Source organism: Lycium barbarum, chromosome 10 (assembly GCF_019175385.1).
Source record: "Lycium barbarum isolate Lr01 chromosome 10, ASM1917538v2, whole genome shotgun sequence".
NCBI classification, from domain to species: domain Eukaryota; kingdom Viridiplantae; phylum Streptophyta; class Magnoliopsida; order Solanales; family Solanaceae; genus Lycium; species Lycium barbarum.
In genome coordinates, this window is record NC_083346.1 from 79,987,920 (window position 1) to 80,003,822 (window position 15,903).

General features: G+C 38.4%; 1 long non-coding RNA gene across 2 annotated transcripts; it reads right to left on the reverse strand.

The window, feature by feature from the left end:
- Window positions 1-5,993: 5,993 nt before the first annotated feature.
- LOC132615974 (uncharacterized) lies at window positions 5,994-14,926 on the reverse strand. Of its 2 annotated transcripts, XR_009572915.1 has the most exons (4): window positions 14,119-14,926; window positions 7,907-12,878; window positions 7,086-7,140; window positions 5,994-6,375 (listed from the first exon to the last, which is right to left on the reverse strand). It is a non-coding gene; the product is annotated as an uncharacterized LOC132615974 (long non-coding RNA). The 2 variants fall into 2 exon arrangements; XR_009572914.1 differs by having other exon boundaries at window positions 7,086-12,878.
- Window positions 14,927-15,903: the final 977 nt, after the last annotated feature.

Below are 15,903 nucleotides of genomic sequence, written 5' to 3' on the forward strand. Positions count from 1 at the left end.
AAATCAAACCCAAGGATAAGAATCATGTATATACCTCGAAGAAACTAGGATACCAAGAATAAATCTCTAACACCAATTCCCAAGCTCATCAACTTCAAAGAAACACTAGGAACAACTTTCTCTTCACAAGCTAGGGTTTACGGGGCTCGGATCTTGCTAAATCTGCACTATGATGATGGAAAATATTAAGAGGAGTATTCTAGGCCCTTCTCTAATTTGGGAGTGAAAATAATGAAAACTACACGTGAGGGTCAACTATATATAGATGGAACTAGAAAGTTCCAGTGGTGAGGTTTAACGTGCAGGTCGACGGCCCGTCGATCAACCATCAGAGAATCAGAGACGATGGCGTGTCGACAGTGTACATTGACGCCACCGTTGACACGTCGACGGTCCTTCAAAAGGGACTGGTTTTCTTCTAGTTCCCTGAGTCCATTCCGCTGTGATGATTCAATTTGTTTATCTTTAATCCAATCGTATTGCGAAGAACATATATTCGTACTTTGGTACCCGCGAGGTAAAGCACTTAATGCCTCAAAAACTCAGGGATGGATCTCCATACTAAGGGTATAAACCACTCATAAGCCAAGGACCGCTTGCGACAAAAACGAGAGGTGTAACATTCTCCCCCCTTAAAAACATTCATCCTCGAATGTTCATACAGGTCATGGGCAATAAATATTTCGGCAGAGTCTCCCCTATAAATATGTCAATCCATCCGATACGCAGCAACCCAAAATAATTACACATAGGGCCACATGCTAAAATATACAACACTATGGCCTCACACGACCAATCACAATAACTATAGATGAAATCAATACCTGGAGAAGATGATGTCTCAAACTAAGCCCCTAGAGATGACGGAAATAAGTATGGGTATTTAGCCTTCATTTCCTCTTCAGCTTCCCAAGTCATTTCTCCAATATTATTGTTTCTCCACAGAACTTTAATGGAAGCCACATCCTTAGTTCGCAATCGATGAACTTGTCTATCCAATATAGCCACAGGAATCTCTTTGTATGATAACTGCTCGGTCACTTGGATATCATTTCCTGGCACAATTCTCGAAAGATCTCCTATACATTTACGAAGCATGGATACATGGAATACTGGGTGTACAAACTCTAACTCTGAAGGTAGTTCCAGCTCATATGCTACCTTACCCACAGTACGAGAGATTCTTTATGGCCCGATGTATCGAGGGCTCAACTTACCCTTCTTGCAAAATCTCATCAGTCCCTTCATAGGTGAGATCTTCAGGAAGACCCAATCTCCTACCTCGAACTCTAGCTTGCACCGCCGGTTATCTGCACAGGACTTCTGTCGACTCTCTGCCGCTTGTAACCTCTCTTGAATTACTTTCACCCTTTTAACTGCTCGCTGTATTAAGTCTGGGCCTGCTAACTGATTTACCCGAACATCGAACCATCCCATAGGTGATCTACATCTCCACCCATATAAAGCTTCATAAGGAGCCATCTAAATACTAGAATAGTACCTGTTGTTATATGAAAATTCAATGAGAGAAAAATGATCATCCCAACTTCCTCGGAAGTCAATCACGCAGGCTCTTAGCATGTCCTTAAGTGTTTGTATAGTACGCTCCACCTGTCTATCTGTCTGCGGGTGAAATGCAGTACTAAGACTCACCTGAGTCCCCAATCCATTCTGAAAAGACTTCCAGAAATAAGCTATGAATTGCGCCCCTCTATTTGAAATAATGGCTCTAGGAATACCATTAAGTCGTACAATCTCCTTAAGATAAAGTTTCGCATAATATTTAGTTGAATAAGTAGTTCTGATACGCAGGAAATGGGATGACTTTGTAAACCTATCAACTATGACCCATATCAAATCATACTTCCGTGGAGTATGGGGGCAAACCTGTAATAAAATCCATATTGATTACCTCCCATTTCCATGTTGGAATTTTCATAGCCTGCAATAAACCTTCGGGCTTCTGGTGCTCTATCTTGACATGTTGGCAATTTGGACACTGAGCGACAAATTCTGCTATGTCTCTTTTCATTCCATCACACCAATAAACTTCCTTGAGATCATGATACATCTTTGTTGTGCCAAGGTGGATAGAATACCGAGAATAATGAGCTTCTCCCATAACCTGCTGATAAAGCCCTGCAACATTAGCAACACATACTGTACTTCGATACCAGAGTACTCCATCTCCTGTAATTACAAAGGGTATCATTTCTTTCTGAGAAGTTGTATCTCAGTATTGGGATAGAACAGGATCTTCGTACTGACGTTCCTTTATCTCCGCTACCAAAGATGACATCGCTGTATCCTGGATCGTAATTCCTGCATCACCTGAATCTCACAGCCGAACTCCAAACTAGCTAGTTGACGAACTTTGCGGACTATCTCCCTCTTCTCTGGTTGTACATATGACAGGCTACCCAAAGATTTACGACTAAGAGCATTAGCCACTACATTAGCCTTCCCAAAATGGTACAGAATATCCACATCATAATCTTTCAGTAACTCTAGCCATCGCCTTTGACGTAAATTCAAGTCCTTCTGCTTAAAAATATACTGGAGGCTCTTATGATCAGTATAGATATCAACATGGATACCGTATAGATAATGCCTCCATATTCTCAGGGCATGAATCACCACAGCTAACTCTAGAACATGAGTTGGATAATTTCTCTTGTTCTGCCTCAGCTGTCTAGAAGCATAAGCAACAACCTTGTCATGCTACATTAATGCACAGCCCACACCCATACCTGAAGCATCACAAAAAATCACATAGCCCTCTGTTCTTTCTGGAAGATTCAAGTCGGGTGTTGAGGTCAACTTGTCTTTCAATATCTGGAAACTCCACTCACATACATCCGTTCACTAGAACTTAGCTGACTTCTGAATCAACTTGGTCGATGGGGCTGAAAGAGAAGAAAATCCTTCCACAAACCTTCTATAATAGCCAGCTGTCATGACCCGGCTGGGGGCCGCGATGGGTACCCGAGGCTAACCACTGAGCACCGCTTGTTCTGTCGCTCATTTTACTCATTTATACCCTTTTTATCATCTTTATACTCATAGCGTAGGAAAAATCATATCTCGTATGGAAACATGAAATACTTTCATGTACATGTGCCCTTGGGCTAGCAAAATAATATATTTAGGTATAGATATACAGCAGCGATCTCGTGAGACCATCTAACCCGCACTGCGTATCTACGAGCCTCTACTGGGGTACTGAACATAGGGACGGGACAAGACCCCGTCGTGCCCAAAATACATATACAAGGCTATATATATATACACAAAAGAATAGTCATAATCACCTCCGGGACAATGGAGGGCTTCCAATCAGCTGACAGCTACTACGGATCTGGATCGAGCTCTCCTCCCTGTCTACCTGTGGGCATGAACACAACGTCCAAAGAGTACGAACATTGTACTGAGTATGAGAGGCATAAACAATGGAATAAGACACTGATAATGGGGATGATATCAATTTGGAACATCTGAACCTGACTGTCAAGTATAAAGAAAATAAGTCATGCATGCTATCTTACTCATACTCATCATCATATCATGTATGGAAAATGTATAAGCTGCCCGTCCATATCGGATCGGTGTGATAATCAATAACATGAGCCCGCGCCCAGGCCTCCCACATCCGGGGTAACATTTCATGCCGCCCACTAGTGGTGTCTGCCCATGCCATCTGGCCATGGTGTATTGCATAGCTGCCCACCTTGGTGGTGACTGGCCGGCCAAATATGCGCGGTGTAATAGTAATATTATCATATGCTCATCACAATATGCTTAGCTTATCATAATACATACTCTATCGGGGTGACGTAAGGTCGTGATCCCCCGATTGCATTATGGAACAATCATGGACATTTGACCTCACCTTGAAGGAATTAGCATATAAGGTGAGTGTAAGCGATAAATAGCATCATTATAGACATAGGCTCATGGATAAGAAACAAGTTACGCTATAGGATTCATGCCATTAGAAAGAAGGGACTAGCCTCACATACTTTGACGTTTAACTAAACTATCGCTCGTTTGTTCTCCTTCGATATCGCGTTTCTACCTTCAAAAGAGAATTCGCACCATCGTTAGTTAATCGACTATAAGAACGCGTTACTAACTCTAGGGAAAATTGGACAACACTCCCTTTTTTTGTACTACTTCTCCCATGTTCTATGTCAACTCCCAAACTCTCACAATGATACCCACAATGTTGAATTCAACAATCATCATTTACATGCATTAACCGCATTCCACCATTTCTATTCATTTTTCCCACATTTATGGTTTTGGGTTCACTATCGTATTTTCTCATGTATCACACTTATCTCATGGTTTACATGTCATTTATAACGTATTCATACTCACAACACATTAACATTCATGATTCAATTCAATTATCATTCACTCATGGCACTATTCACTCATTTATGACCCATTTGCTATGCTTTTCTACAATTCGGGTGTCTTAACCTTCCAATACCTTAAACAACATGAAATGGTCATGAAACTTACCTTAGATGATGATTGAACAAGCTTTGAATGGATTTACTCCTCTAGCACCAAAACCCTACTTCACTCTTTTTTGGAACTTCTTGGTTTGAATGAACTTCACTTGAGTTTCACACACTTTGTTTCATGGATTTAATGTTGTTGATCATTGATTTCCTTGTTATTCTTATGGTTGAAGTGTTTGGAGAATTTTCTAGAGAGTTCTTGAGTGGTGTAGATGAGAAAATGAAATGAAATGAATGAAAAGGGTCCCTTATAGTAATCACAAAATCTGATTTTTTATGAACAGTAGTCGGGATGCACAGTGGTCGTAAACCCCACTTTACGGTCCGTCCTTCGCGACCGTATTTAAGCATATCAAAACCAGAAAGGCATGCTGGAGATCATGGCAGTTTACGACTCAGTTTACGGGCCGTATTTCAATTTACGGTCCGTATTCCAAGTCGTTTTTAACCATTTGAAGCATTTGACAGAAAGTTGAAATTTTTGAAAGGTTGGAGGACAATAGCAGTTTACGGGCCGTATTCCACTTTACGACCAACTGGATCAAAGTGCCAACCTGCAACTTTTCATTGTACGTTCGCGGGGAAATTTCTGAGGTGTAACACCAGCTAGGCCAAAGAAGCTACGTATCTCCATTGGTGTCGTGGGCCTTGGCCAATTCTTCACAGCTTCAATATTTTGAGTGTCCACTCTAATGCCTTCACCCGAAATAATGTAACCCAGAAAAGCCACAGAGTTCAACCAGAATTCACACTTGGAAAACTTCGCATATAATTCTCTATCTTGAATAATTCTAAGCACTGCATGTAGATGATCTGCATGGTCAGCCTCTGTCAGTGAATAAACCAGAATATCATCTATAAACACAATCACGAATAAATCCTGGAAGGGATTGAATACACGATTCGTCAAGTCCATGAATACAGTTGGAGCAATGGTTAACCCAAATGACATGACACGGAACTCATAGTGTCCATATCTAGTCCTGAATGCCGTCTTCGGAATATCTTCCTCCTTTACCCTAACCTGATGATATCCCGACCTCAAATCTATCTTTGAGAAATATTTGGCGCCTTGCAATTGATCAAATAAATCATCAATCCTCGGGAGCGGATACTTATTCTTTATAGTCACTTTGTTCAATTGTGGATAATCAATACACATTCGCAAAGAACCATCCTTCTTTCTTACAAATAATATCGGTGCCCCCCACGGTGATGTGCTAGGCCTAATAAAGCCTTTCTTGAGTAAATCCCCCAATTGCTCCTTCAATTCTTTCAACTCCGCAGGTGCCTATCACGACCCAGCCCCGTGGGCCATGACTAGTGCCCGAGCTGGACACCCATATGTACCTGTTAAACATAATTGGACTGGTACTATAGGTCCTCAATCAATCACATCGTAATAACATACGCAAGCCGACGAGGCTGCCACTGTATATATCATTATACTACGCACGCCGACAAGGCTGCCACTACATATCAGTATATTACGCAAGCCAACAAGGCTGCCACTACATATCAGTATATTACGCAAGCCGACAAGGCTGCCACTACGAAACGATAGTATATGCAAGCCGGCGAGGCTGCTACAACGACAGAACATCCACAATAAAACTATTTAGACACAGCTGATCAAATCTGTATACAACCCACATACATGTCTACAGACCTCTAAGAGTATCAACGGTGAAATATGACGGGACAGGGCCCCGTCGTACCCCTGGACAAATATTTATATAAACATCAGAAGGTCTGTACCAAAATCTAGGCTCCGGAACAACGGAGCTCTCCAAGACAGCTGAATGGAAATCCTAAGCTGGGGGATCACCGAATCGAGCGTCTGTACCTGCGGGCATGAAACGCAGCCCCCCGAAGAAAGGGGGTCAGTACGAGATATGTACTGTGTATGTAAAGCATGAAATACAGTAAAGAGGATCATAACTGAAATACGGAGGGCAGGAGACAAATATAACATCCAGAATACCAAAACACTTGCCTTTTGAAACATAAATCATCCATGTAAATATCATATATCATACCCAGCCCATTATGGGACTCGGTGAATAAAGTCATCGCATGCCCTCCTGACCGCCATAACATATCATCATATCATTATATCATCATATATATATATATACCGTACCCAGCCCTCTAGTGAGGGACTCGGTGAACAATGCAGTGAAACTGTGCATGATAACATACCCGGCCCGGGACTCGATGAAAGATATATTGAGGCATGCACGAGCAGAGTAGTGAACAACTATATGCAAACTAAGTCATAGCTGAGACTCGATAGAATAACCAAAATGAATTATCATTTGAAAACCAAGAAAATAATCATATCAAGTATCCTTCGAATGTCACTATGGAATATATCAAATAGAACTTCAGAAATCATAGATACGTATCAAGACATAATAAAGTAAGTTCTGGGAATCAAGGACATTAGCCATCCTAGTGGATCTAAGAATAGGAGCTTCCTTGGAGTCATATATACGTCGTCTGTTTGTTTCATAAAGATCATGCCAAAAATAAGGAAGGGTTAGCTTTACATACCTTAAGTCGCCAATATAAACCCAAAATGAACTCGTCTTAATGTTGATGCCTAATCCTATAACAAGGAAATACATGTACGACTTTAGATGGCTTTCGTATATCGTGTATATCAATTGATAATTTGATCCTAAAACGAAACTGGTAGCATTTCCCCAATTCCATATATCACAATAATAGCCAAAATGACAAAAATAGATCTCAACAACACAACATATATATCCATAATGACCTCATAATACTTTATAATGATCGTCAAGCATGAAGTAGGATCTGTACAACCCATGTCATCTTTTGTATACTTCTTTCTTAACTTAAAAACATTCTCAATAAGATAAGGAAGTCATTTACTACAAATTCTATCCTTATATCATATGATTGTAACGAGAAAACAGCCCATAAATTCAACTCTTTCCAAGTGACGATTTTATTCTCAAGTTCGGGTTTATTTCATCAATTCCCACAATTTAGCCAAAATATCAATTACAATACCAACAACAATATCAATAAATAGATATCCATATAGAATCAAATCCATTCTTACATTGCCTCCAAAACAGCCCAATATACATTCCTATACCGATACTTGTATACACTTCTTTATTTTTGTATATACATAGTGTAACAACAAGCATAACAAGAGCAACTACAGCCAATCCCAAGGTATTCCAGCCCACAAAACAATTCATAACAACCACCAAACAGCCCACATGATAACAATAACAATTTATCCGGTTTCCGATGTAGTTTTCGTAATTCTTTCATCTAGCAACGTAGATACGATTCGGATAACTCAAATATATCTAGGAGAGAGGATTTCTTACCTTATATACCAAGAACTACTCTTCTTCCACCTTACTTCACTTTGAAGAAAGTCCGGGTCCAACAACACGATAAAACGGAACAACGAAACCGAAGTGATGTACAAAATCCGTATGTTATTCTTGAGAAAAAAGATACTTTACTTGCCTCTTTAATATTGTAGCTCACGTTGCTGTTTTGGATGTTTAAAGATAGAAGTGTTGTTGTTACTTCTTAACCATCACTTAACAAAGGAAAGAAGAAGAGACATGTATATATGTAATTTCTTCACCTAGCTGAAACGTTAGAGAGAGATATATGATATATGTATGTAGACTTTTTGATGTAGCACTTATATTTACTTCTCAAGAGATAGACTTAAACAAAAATCAGATTTCAAATAGGTAGTGTAAAGTAGGGTCCACTCTAGAATGACTCATAATCATGGACTTGCCACCTAATCCTTATATTTGCTTAGCCATCAACCACTTGTCCCCACGGTTACACATGGCACCCATCAAATGAAAATTATCCATGTATTAAAAATTAATGCCATAATTAATACTTTACTCTCCCACTTATCCCAACATTTAACTAATTACCCACATAATTAATTTCTTGATCTCAATTCACTTAAATGGTGATCATTTTCGACACACTTTATATACTCATTACCATGACCATGTAATATAACACTAGTCCATAATCTCATTTGTCATACATAAAATATTATTTCCAATCATCGTCGTCACATTTTTGTCTTAAATCATTTAGGGATTTCATCCCATGTACACACCAAGTTCTTTGATTTTCATGCTTGAAATGACCAAATCCTCCGGACTCGAATAAATTTGCTCATGTTTGGCGGTTCAATTTCCTAGTCCAAAAATACGGGGTATTATAGCTTGGACCGTATTTCACTCAAATAAACGCTGAACCTTAATGAAAATTATTTTATCCAATTTACTTGACTTCTAATGCTTTCAATACATTTGTACCATCACTCTAACCATCTATGAGCTTGAGGGTTAACCTCACTTCCGTTACTAATGTCATTTAACTCGCACGCTTTCCAACGCACGAAAATACGAGATGTAACATCCTTCCCCCCTTTAGAACATTCGTCCTTGAATGTTAAACTAGTCCTGTATAAGTATACTAGTTATGGTGATCTTATGATGAATCAATTACTCTTCTATCATGTCGTGTCTCTCATTGCTTAACTTAATACCATTCTCCACTTGACACCGATTCATATTCAATTTCCAAAGAAGGTGGTCATAATTTAGATACTTCCGTAATTGACTGCAACTTACTATATCTATCTACGCTTGAAGCTTAAGTTGAGTTTTTTTTTGTTGTGGATTCATCTTTCAAGTAACACTGTAGATTAGGAGTTGTCTTTCCCTTGGGTAGGTTTACCATCGTATCTTGTTTTCTCTTGTTCTCTCTTCTAATTCTTATAGGTCTACTTCCACTCTTAATTTAGGTTGCATAGTCCGCAGCATACATCCTTCTTGGAGTCATCATTTTAATCCTCTGACATGCACTATCTGTAACATTCCTTGTGAATAGTCAAAAATGAGTTTTCTTCTTAGTAATGAATCTCGGCTGCAATATTCCCTTGACACCTCAAGAATATCCTTTCCAGAGATATAAGTGAGTCACTCTCCTGATATAATTCTCCTTGATACTTAAACTCGTCGATCCCCTTTCATTTTGCCTCAACTAGTCTAGAAACCCTTTGTACTCATCGTTACTCCTTCCCATAATCTTAATCATATAGTCATTACCTCTATACCCACATTATTAAATCAACCATGTGAATCATTTGTTACATACTGATACCATGTCATCTCTTGACCTCTCGCGATTACGTAATAACCAGGAACGTTCTTCTTATCTTTAGAATCCTCTTCGGGTGTCTCTTCTCACTTACCTTATATCTGAATGATGATCTTAAGGGGTTCTAAATCCCATGTTAATCATGTCCCATAATGAATCTCTCGAGAGCACTCTTTTGAGGTAAATACTCGTATCACGTTGTGAGTGAACATTTATATAGGTAGTTTTCCCTATAGCACCCCTATCATCATATCTAGGTAGTACCTCTTTTCTGTCATATGCCCATTTTTCAAATCTGTTTCACATTTTGCATCACTTTATGAAGTGCTGTCTTGAACTTTCCGTCCCTCTTTTGTCCTTCGGTCCATACCTCTTACCATTTCATTTTTACATCTATGCTTGTCGTATCACCTCATAATGTCGAAGGTCAATCTCCCTTCGTTGTCCAATGTCTATAACTTACCATAGGATAGATGCCTTTGTCATAGTGTTCTTTGCCACAAATTCATTGAGACCCATAGGTCATCTTACGCATTAGCCCTTTTTAGTAATATAGCTCATATCTAATTCTTCTAATAAATTCACAATACCTCATTTGTTCCTCAGGCCTACAGTCCTTATCCTTTAAGGATTTCACTACTTCCGAGGTGAAGTCATTAACATGCAGTACTCCTTTATGCCTTATATTCTTTTACCCTTGTTGTGTACCAAACGCTGACTTCTAACTTACTCAAAATCATACCAAGTTCGTCTTAATAATGGTCTTATCTTATCACCTTATCGTCGTACTCCACCTTTAAGTTTGTAGCTATATATTTCCCTTTTGTTTTATACTCGTACTCAATTAATTACGTCTATCTTGGGTGCTTCCTTTAGTATTCCCTTACCATTTCTCTATTCTATGTCCATCTTCCATTCTGTGCACGAGGAATCTTATGCTACCTCTGTATCCTTTGGAAAACATTACTTCTACATAACCCTTTTCTCATTCTCAAAACGTACTCTGTCCATCCCTATTTGTTCTTACTATCCCAGTCATTTTCTATCACTCATTCTACCTCGTTGGTCATTTTTCTATAGTTTAGTCTTTCACAGTTCCGTCACTTATATTACTCATTTTCTTGGCTATACATGTCATAACCCATTACTACACTGTTATCCCGCTCGCTTTCTTCTTATTTCCTTCTTTCAATTAACTCCTTCTTTTCTTGCGCTCGCTTTCATTTTCGTTATCACATAATCTCTATTCTGAACTTTCCCTACAAAACTTTATAAGCCTTTCTTATTCGTTCTATAGCTCGCTTTTCTGTTTCACACTTGCCTTTATACTCTAGTCGCATAGGTCACGTCATATCTTTTAGACACTTCCTCGCTAGGCTTTACTCATTTTCATAACAATCCCTACTATCTCCACATAATATCCTGTTCGTAATCAATCTTATAGTGTAACACTTCTCAACCTTATTCACGATTCTTACTATGGTTTAATTACACTCTGTGGAGTAAGCGTACTTAACCTTTTACCCTTCCTGGTCAATCTTATCCTTAATACCTCACAAGCTATTTTATCAATACATTCATATTCGTCACAATCCTTCTCTGTACTCTTGTCTCAATCATACTATTATTTCTTTTAACTATAAACTCGTCGTAATTTATCCCTGCTGGTCAATTCAGTTGATACCTCAATATAACACTCTATTATGATTTTCCATCCTTTTCTGAATCATCTTTTATTATCACAAGCCCTTCCAAATTGTCCTAGCATTTCCTTTTTACCATATTGATATCGACTTCATAATTACTACTACCATCAATTCAACAGTTAACTTATTCCTCGAAGTCTGTTGTACCCACCACTTAGTCAAATCCTATCATTACTATTGATACGACCTTTCAAGAATATTACGAACTTATACCTCATTCTCTTTTTATTTCTAGGAAAGTTTTGACATAGTTTCTCCTGTATTTCTTATTATCCCAAAACCTGCACGCAGGAAATACCAACAATGCCTCACAGGGCCAACATATATATGCATATATTATAACGTATCATAGCCACACAGGGCTCTCCATAGCTATATCAGTATGAAAATGACGAACTTACCTCGTATGTCCAACTCAAACTGTACCTGTTACACTTTCCTGTTTATTTTCCCTTTCAATCTTTAACAGCAGGTTTCAATCATACTTGCAACATTCACACGATATCTGCTGTGCACACCTTATAACAAAACTTATCAACAAAATATATACATTCAATCCATTTTCTTACTATACTTACAATTACTTACCTTGATGATGACCAGTTTTCCACTCTGTATATACAAATTCTGATAACGTAACCTCAATGAAATATTAGCCTCTGTAACTCCCAGTAACATTATTTACCTTCTCTTGTCGACACCACTCTCCTGCTGAAATCAAAGGTCAGTATATAAGGGATATCATTTCCTATCTCTTGGCTCTATCGCACGATCTAGAATAAGAAGGAAAGGTAACATCCTAAATGTCCTGTAGCTTCCAGTTTATAGATGTGGTGCACAACACACCGATAAACAAGACTCTACTAGACACGGTCTATAGACACTCCGAGGATGAACTGCTCTGATAAATACCACTTTTGTCGCGACCCAACCCCATGGTCCATGACTAGTGCCCGAACTGGACACCCATCTACGAACCAATGAAAATATAATCGAACTGAATCTATGAACAATATGGAAACTTGCAAAAGAACTCCAACGGTTCATATCGTCATCATATATGTATATTCAGATAAACTGTCTCCTGAGGAGTCACAACTGATCAAATCATAAAATGATACGTAAGTCGACAAGGCTGCCACTACACATCAACATCATGTCATACGCAAGCCGACGAGGCTGCCACTATAAACGGACATCATATCATAGCATATCGGATAGACACAGCTGAATAGAACTTATACACAACCCACACACATGTCTACAAACCTCTAAGAGTACTAACAGTGAAATATGACGGGACAGGGCCCCATCGTACCCCTAGACAAACATATATATATATCAGAAGGACTGTACCAAAATCTAGGCTCCGGAACAACGGAGCTCTCTAAGACAGCTGAAACGGAATCCTAAGCTGGGGGATCACCAAATCGAGCGTCTGTACCTGCGAGCATGAAACACAGCCCCCCGAAGAAAGGGGGTCAGTAAGAGATATGTACTGAGTATGTAAAGCATGAAATACAGTAAAGCGGATTATAACCGAAATAGGGAGTGCAGGAGACAAGTATAACACCCAGAATACCAAAACACTTGCCTTTTTAAACATAAATCATGCATGTCAATATCATATATCATACCCGGCCCATTATGGGACTCGGTGAATAGAGTCATCATATGCCCTCCTGGCCGCCATAACATATAATCATATAATCATATCATCATATCATCACATCATCATATCATATATGAGGGACTCGGTGAACAATGCAGTGAAACTGTGCACGAAAACATACCCGGCCCGGGACTCGGTGAAAGATACATTGAGTCATGCACGAGCAGAGTAGTGAGCAACCATATGCAAACTAAGTCATATCTGAGACTCGATAGAATAATCAAAATGAACTATCATTTGAAAATCAAGACAATAATCATATCAAGTACCCTTCGAATGTCACAATGGATTATATCAAAATAGGACGCCTGAAATCATAGACACGTATCAAGACATAATAGAATAAGTTCTCGGAATCAAAGACATTAACCATCCTAGTGTCTCTAAGAATATGAGCTTCTTTGGAGTCATATACACGTCGTCTGTTTGTTTCATAACGACCATGCCAAAAAAAAAGAAGGGTTAGCTTTACATACCTTGTCGCTTCTCAAGTTAACCGTAACTTAGGTCTCGGGCTTCGCCAATATACAAACAATACCAAATATGCCAACAATCAATTTAGGATACTCTTTTAAACCAATCCTTAATTACTTAGAAATCTAACGATATTCGGGCAGCATCTTCCCTAAAAACAATAATCCTCGTGATTCCAACTTAGCCAAAATATCAATCACCATACCAACAACAATATCAATAAATACATATCCAAATAGAATCAAATACATTCTTAAATCACCTCCAAAACAGCCCAATATACATTCCTATACCGATACTTGTATACACTTCTTTATTTTCGTATATACATAGTATAACAACAAACACAACGACAACAAATACCGCAAATCCCACGATATTCCAGCACACCAAACAATTTATAACAACCACCAAACAGTCCACATGATAACAATAACAATTTATTCGATTTCCCGCAATTAATTTCCCTATTTCTCATCCCACCGTTTAACTATGACCCGGACGAACTTAAATATATCAAGAATGGGAGAATTCTTACCTGGATAAGTGGAGAAAAACCGTTAATTTTACTCTAACGTTTCTGAAATTCTTGTTGGAGTGAGAATTGGCCGAAAGTTTGCCAAATGTATTAAAAACAGTAAGTAACTTCTTCTAACACAATTATTTTTATTGAATGCCCCCAAGAGTTTCTAGCAACGTTTTTTTTTTTTTCACTCCTTCAATGAAGACGTTGCTTTTCCAAAGAAACTGAAAGTAAAGGCTATCGACATATTAGATTCCCTTTAAATGAATTTTTTTCTACGTATAAAGGGGTTGCTAGCCCTATCTTGGACCTATTGAATTGTTAGTGTGACACGTAGGTCCCTCTACTTCCACTAGCACACCACATGGATTAATTTTAAGCCTTACATGTAACACCAAAAGAATGATACACGTAATTCACCAAACATTCACCTTATCTACTAATATCTATTATGTGACCATTCCATTATGGTCCCACATCTAAATGATGTCACCCAAAAATTACCCATATACGTATTTAAGTAATTCCTTTGCTCCCCATTACATTCCATCATTTAACTAACTACTCGCATAATTAATTTCTTGATCCCAATTCACTTAAATAATAATTATTTTCAACACACCTCATATACTCATTATCACGATCATGAAATATGGTACTACTCCGTAGCCTCTTTTGGCACAAACAAAATATTATTTCCAGTCACCGTCACCACAATTTTAAGTCTTAAATCATTTTAGGACCTCATCATTTTATACACCGATCTCTTTATTGGCATACTTGCATATGACCAAAATTCTCCGGTGCCAACGGTTCGAACCATAGCCCGAAAGTACGAGTATAATATTGATAAAACTTATACTCTCTGATTCGCTTAACCTCTAACCTTCACGACACTTACTAAGCACTTGTTAACATAGCATAAATTCTTATAACCTCAAAAATAATCTTGTCCTTAAATTTATTTATGAATAATCCAACGTACAAAAATACGAGATATAACATCTAGCACTAGTCCATAGTCCCTTTTGGTACGCACAAAATATTATTCTCAATCACCATGGTCACACTTGTTAAGGCCTAAATTATTTCGGGACCTCAAACTCTTTGTACACCGAGCTCTCGATTTTTATCCTTGAGTATGATCCAATTCTCCGGGCTCGGGTAATTTTGCTCATATTGGACGATTCAATTTCCTAGTCCAAAAATACGGGATGTAACATCCTTCCCCCCTCTGGAACATTCGTCCTCGAATGTTAAACTAGTCTTGCGCTCCCAATACTTCCTTAAATGTTCTTTTATTGAATCATGATGCTTTGCACATGCCTTTTTCATTGGTCGAATCCCTTCAATTTATTGTAACACATTCCAGATCTCTAAGTAACCATTCCCGTAATATTTCCTTTTTTTGTTGTTTCTCGAGGTGATAATTCCACGTACGAAACCTTACCAAAATCATAAAGCGACGAGAACTTTTCTGTATATAGTACAAAATCTCATCTGACCATCTATACTCAAGTAATGCAACCCATGTAGCAACTCATCCAAGGCCACATTCCACTTACTCCAATCGGTAATTAATTAGTACTTATAGTCGTTCCAAATTCTCAATTAGATAGCACTTATATTCCGATGATAAGTGTCCAAAGTTCTCTTGTAATATTATCTTTATCCCAACCTATATCATCTGTTTCCTTTAATAGATTTACCATACATTATTTGTTCCTCAGGCCTACAGTCCTTGTTCTTTAAGGATTCCACTATTTCCAAGGTGAAGTTATACACGTAGCCCTTCTTTAT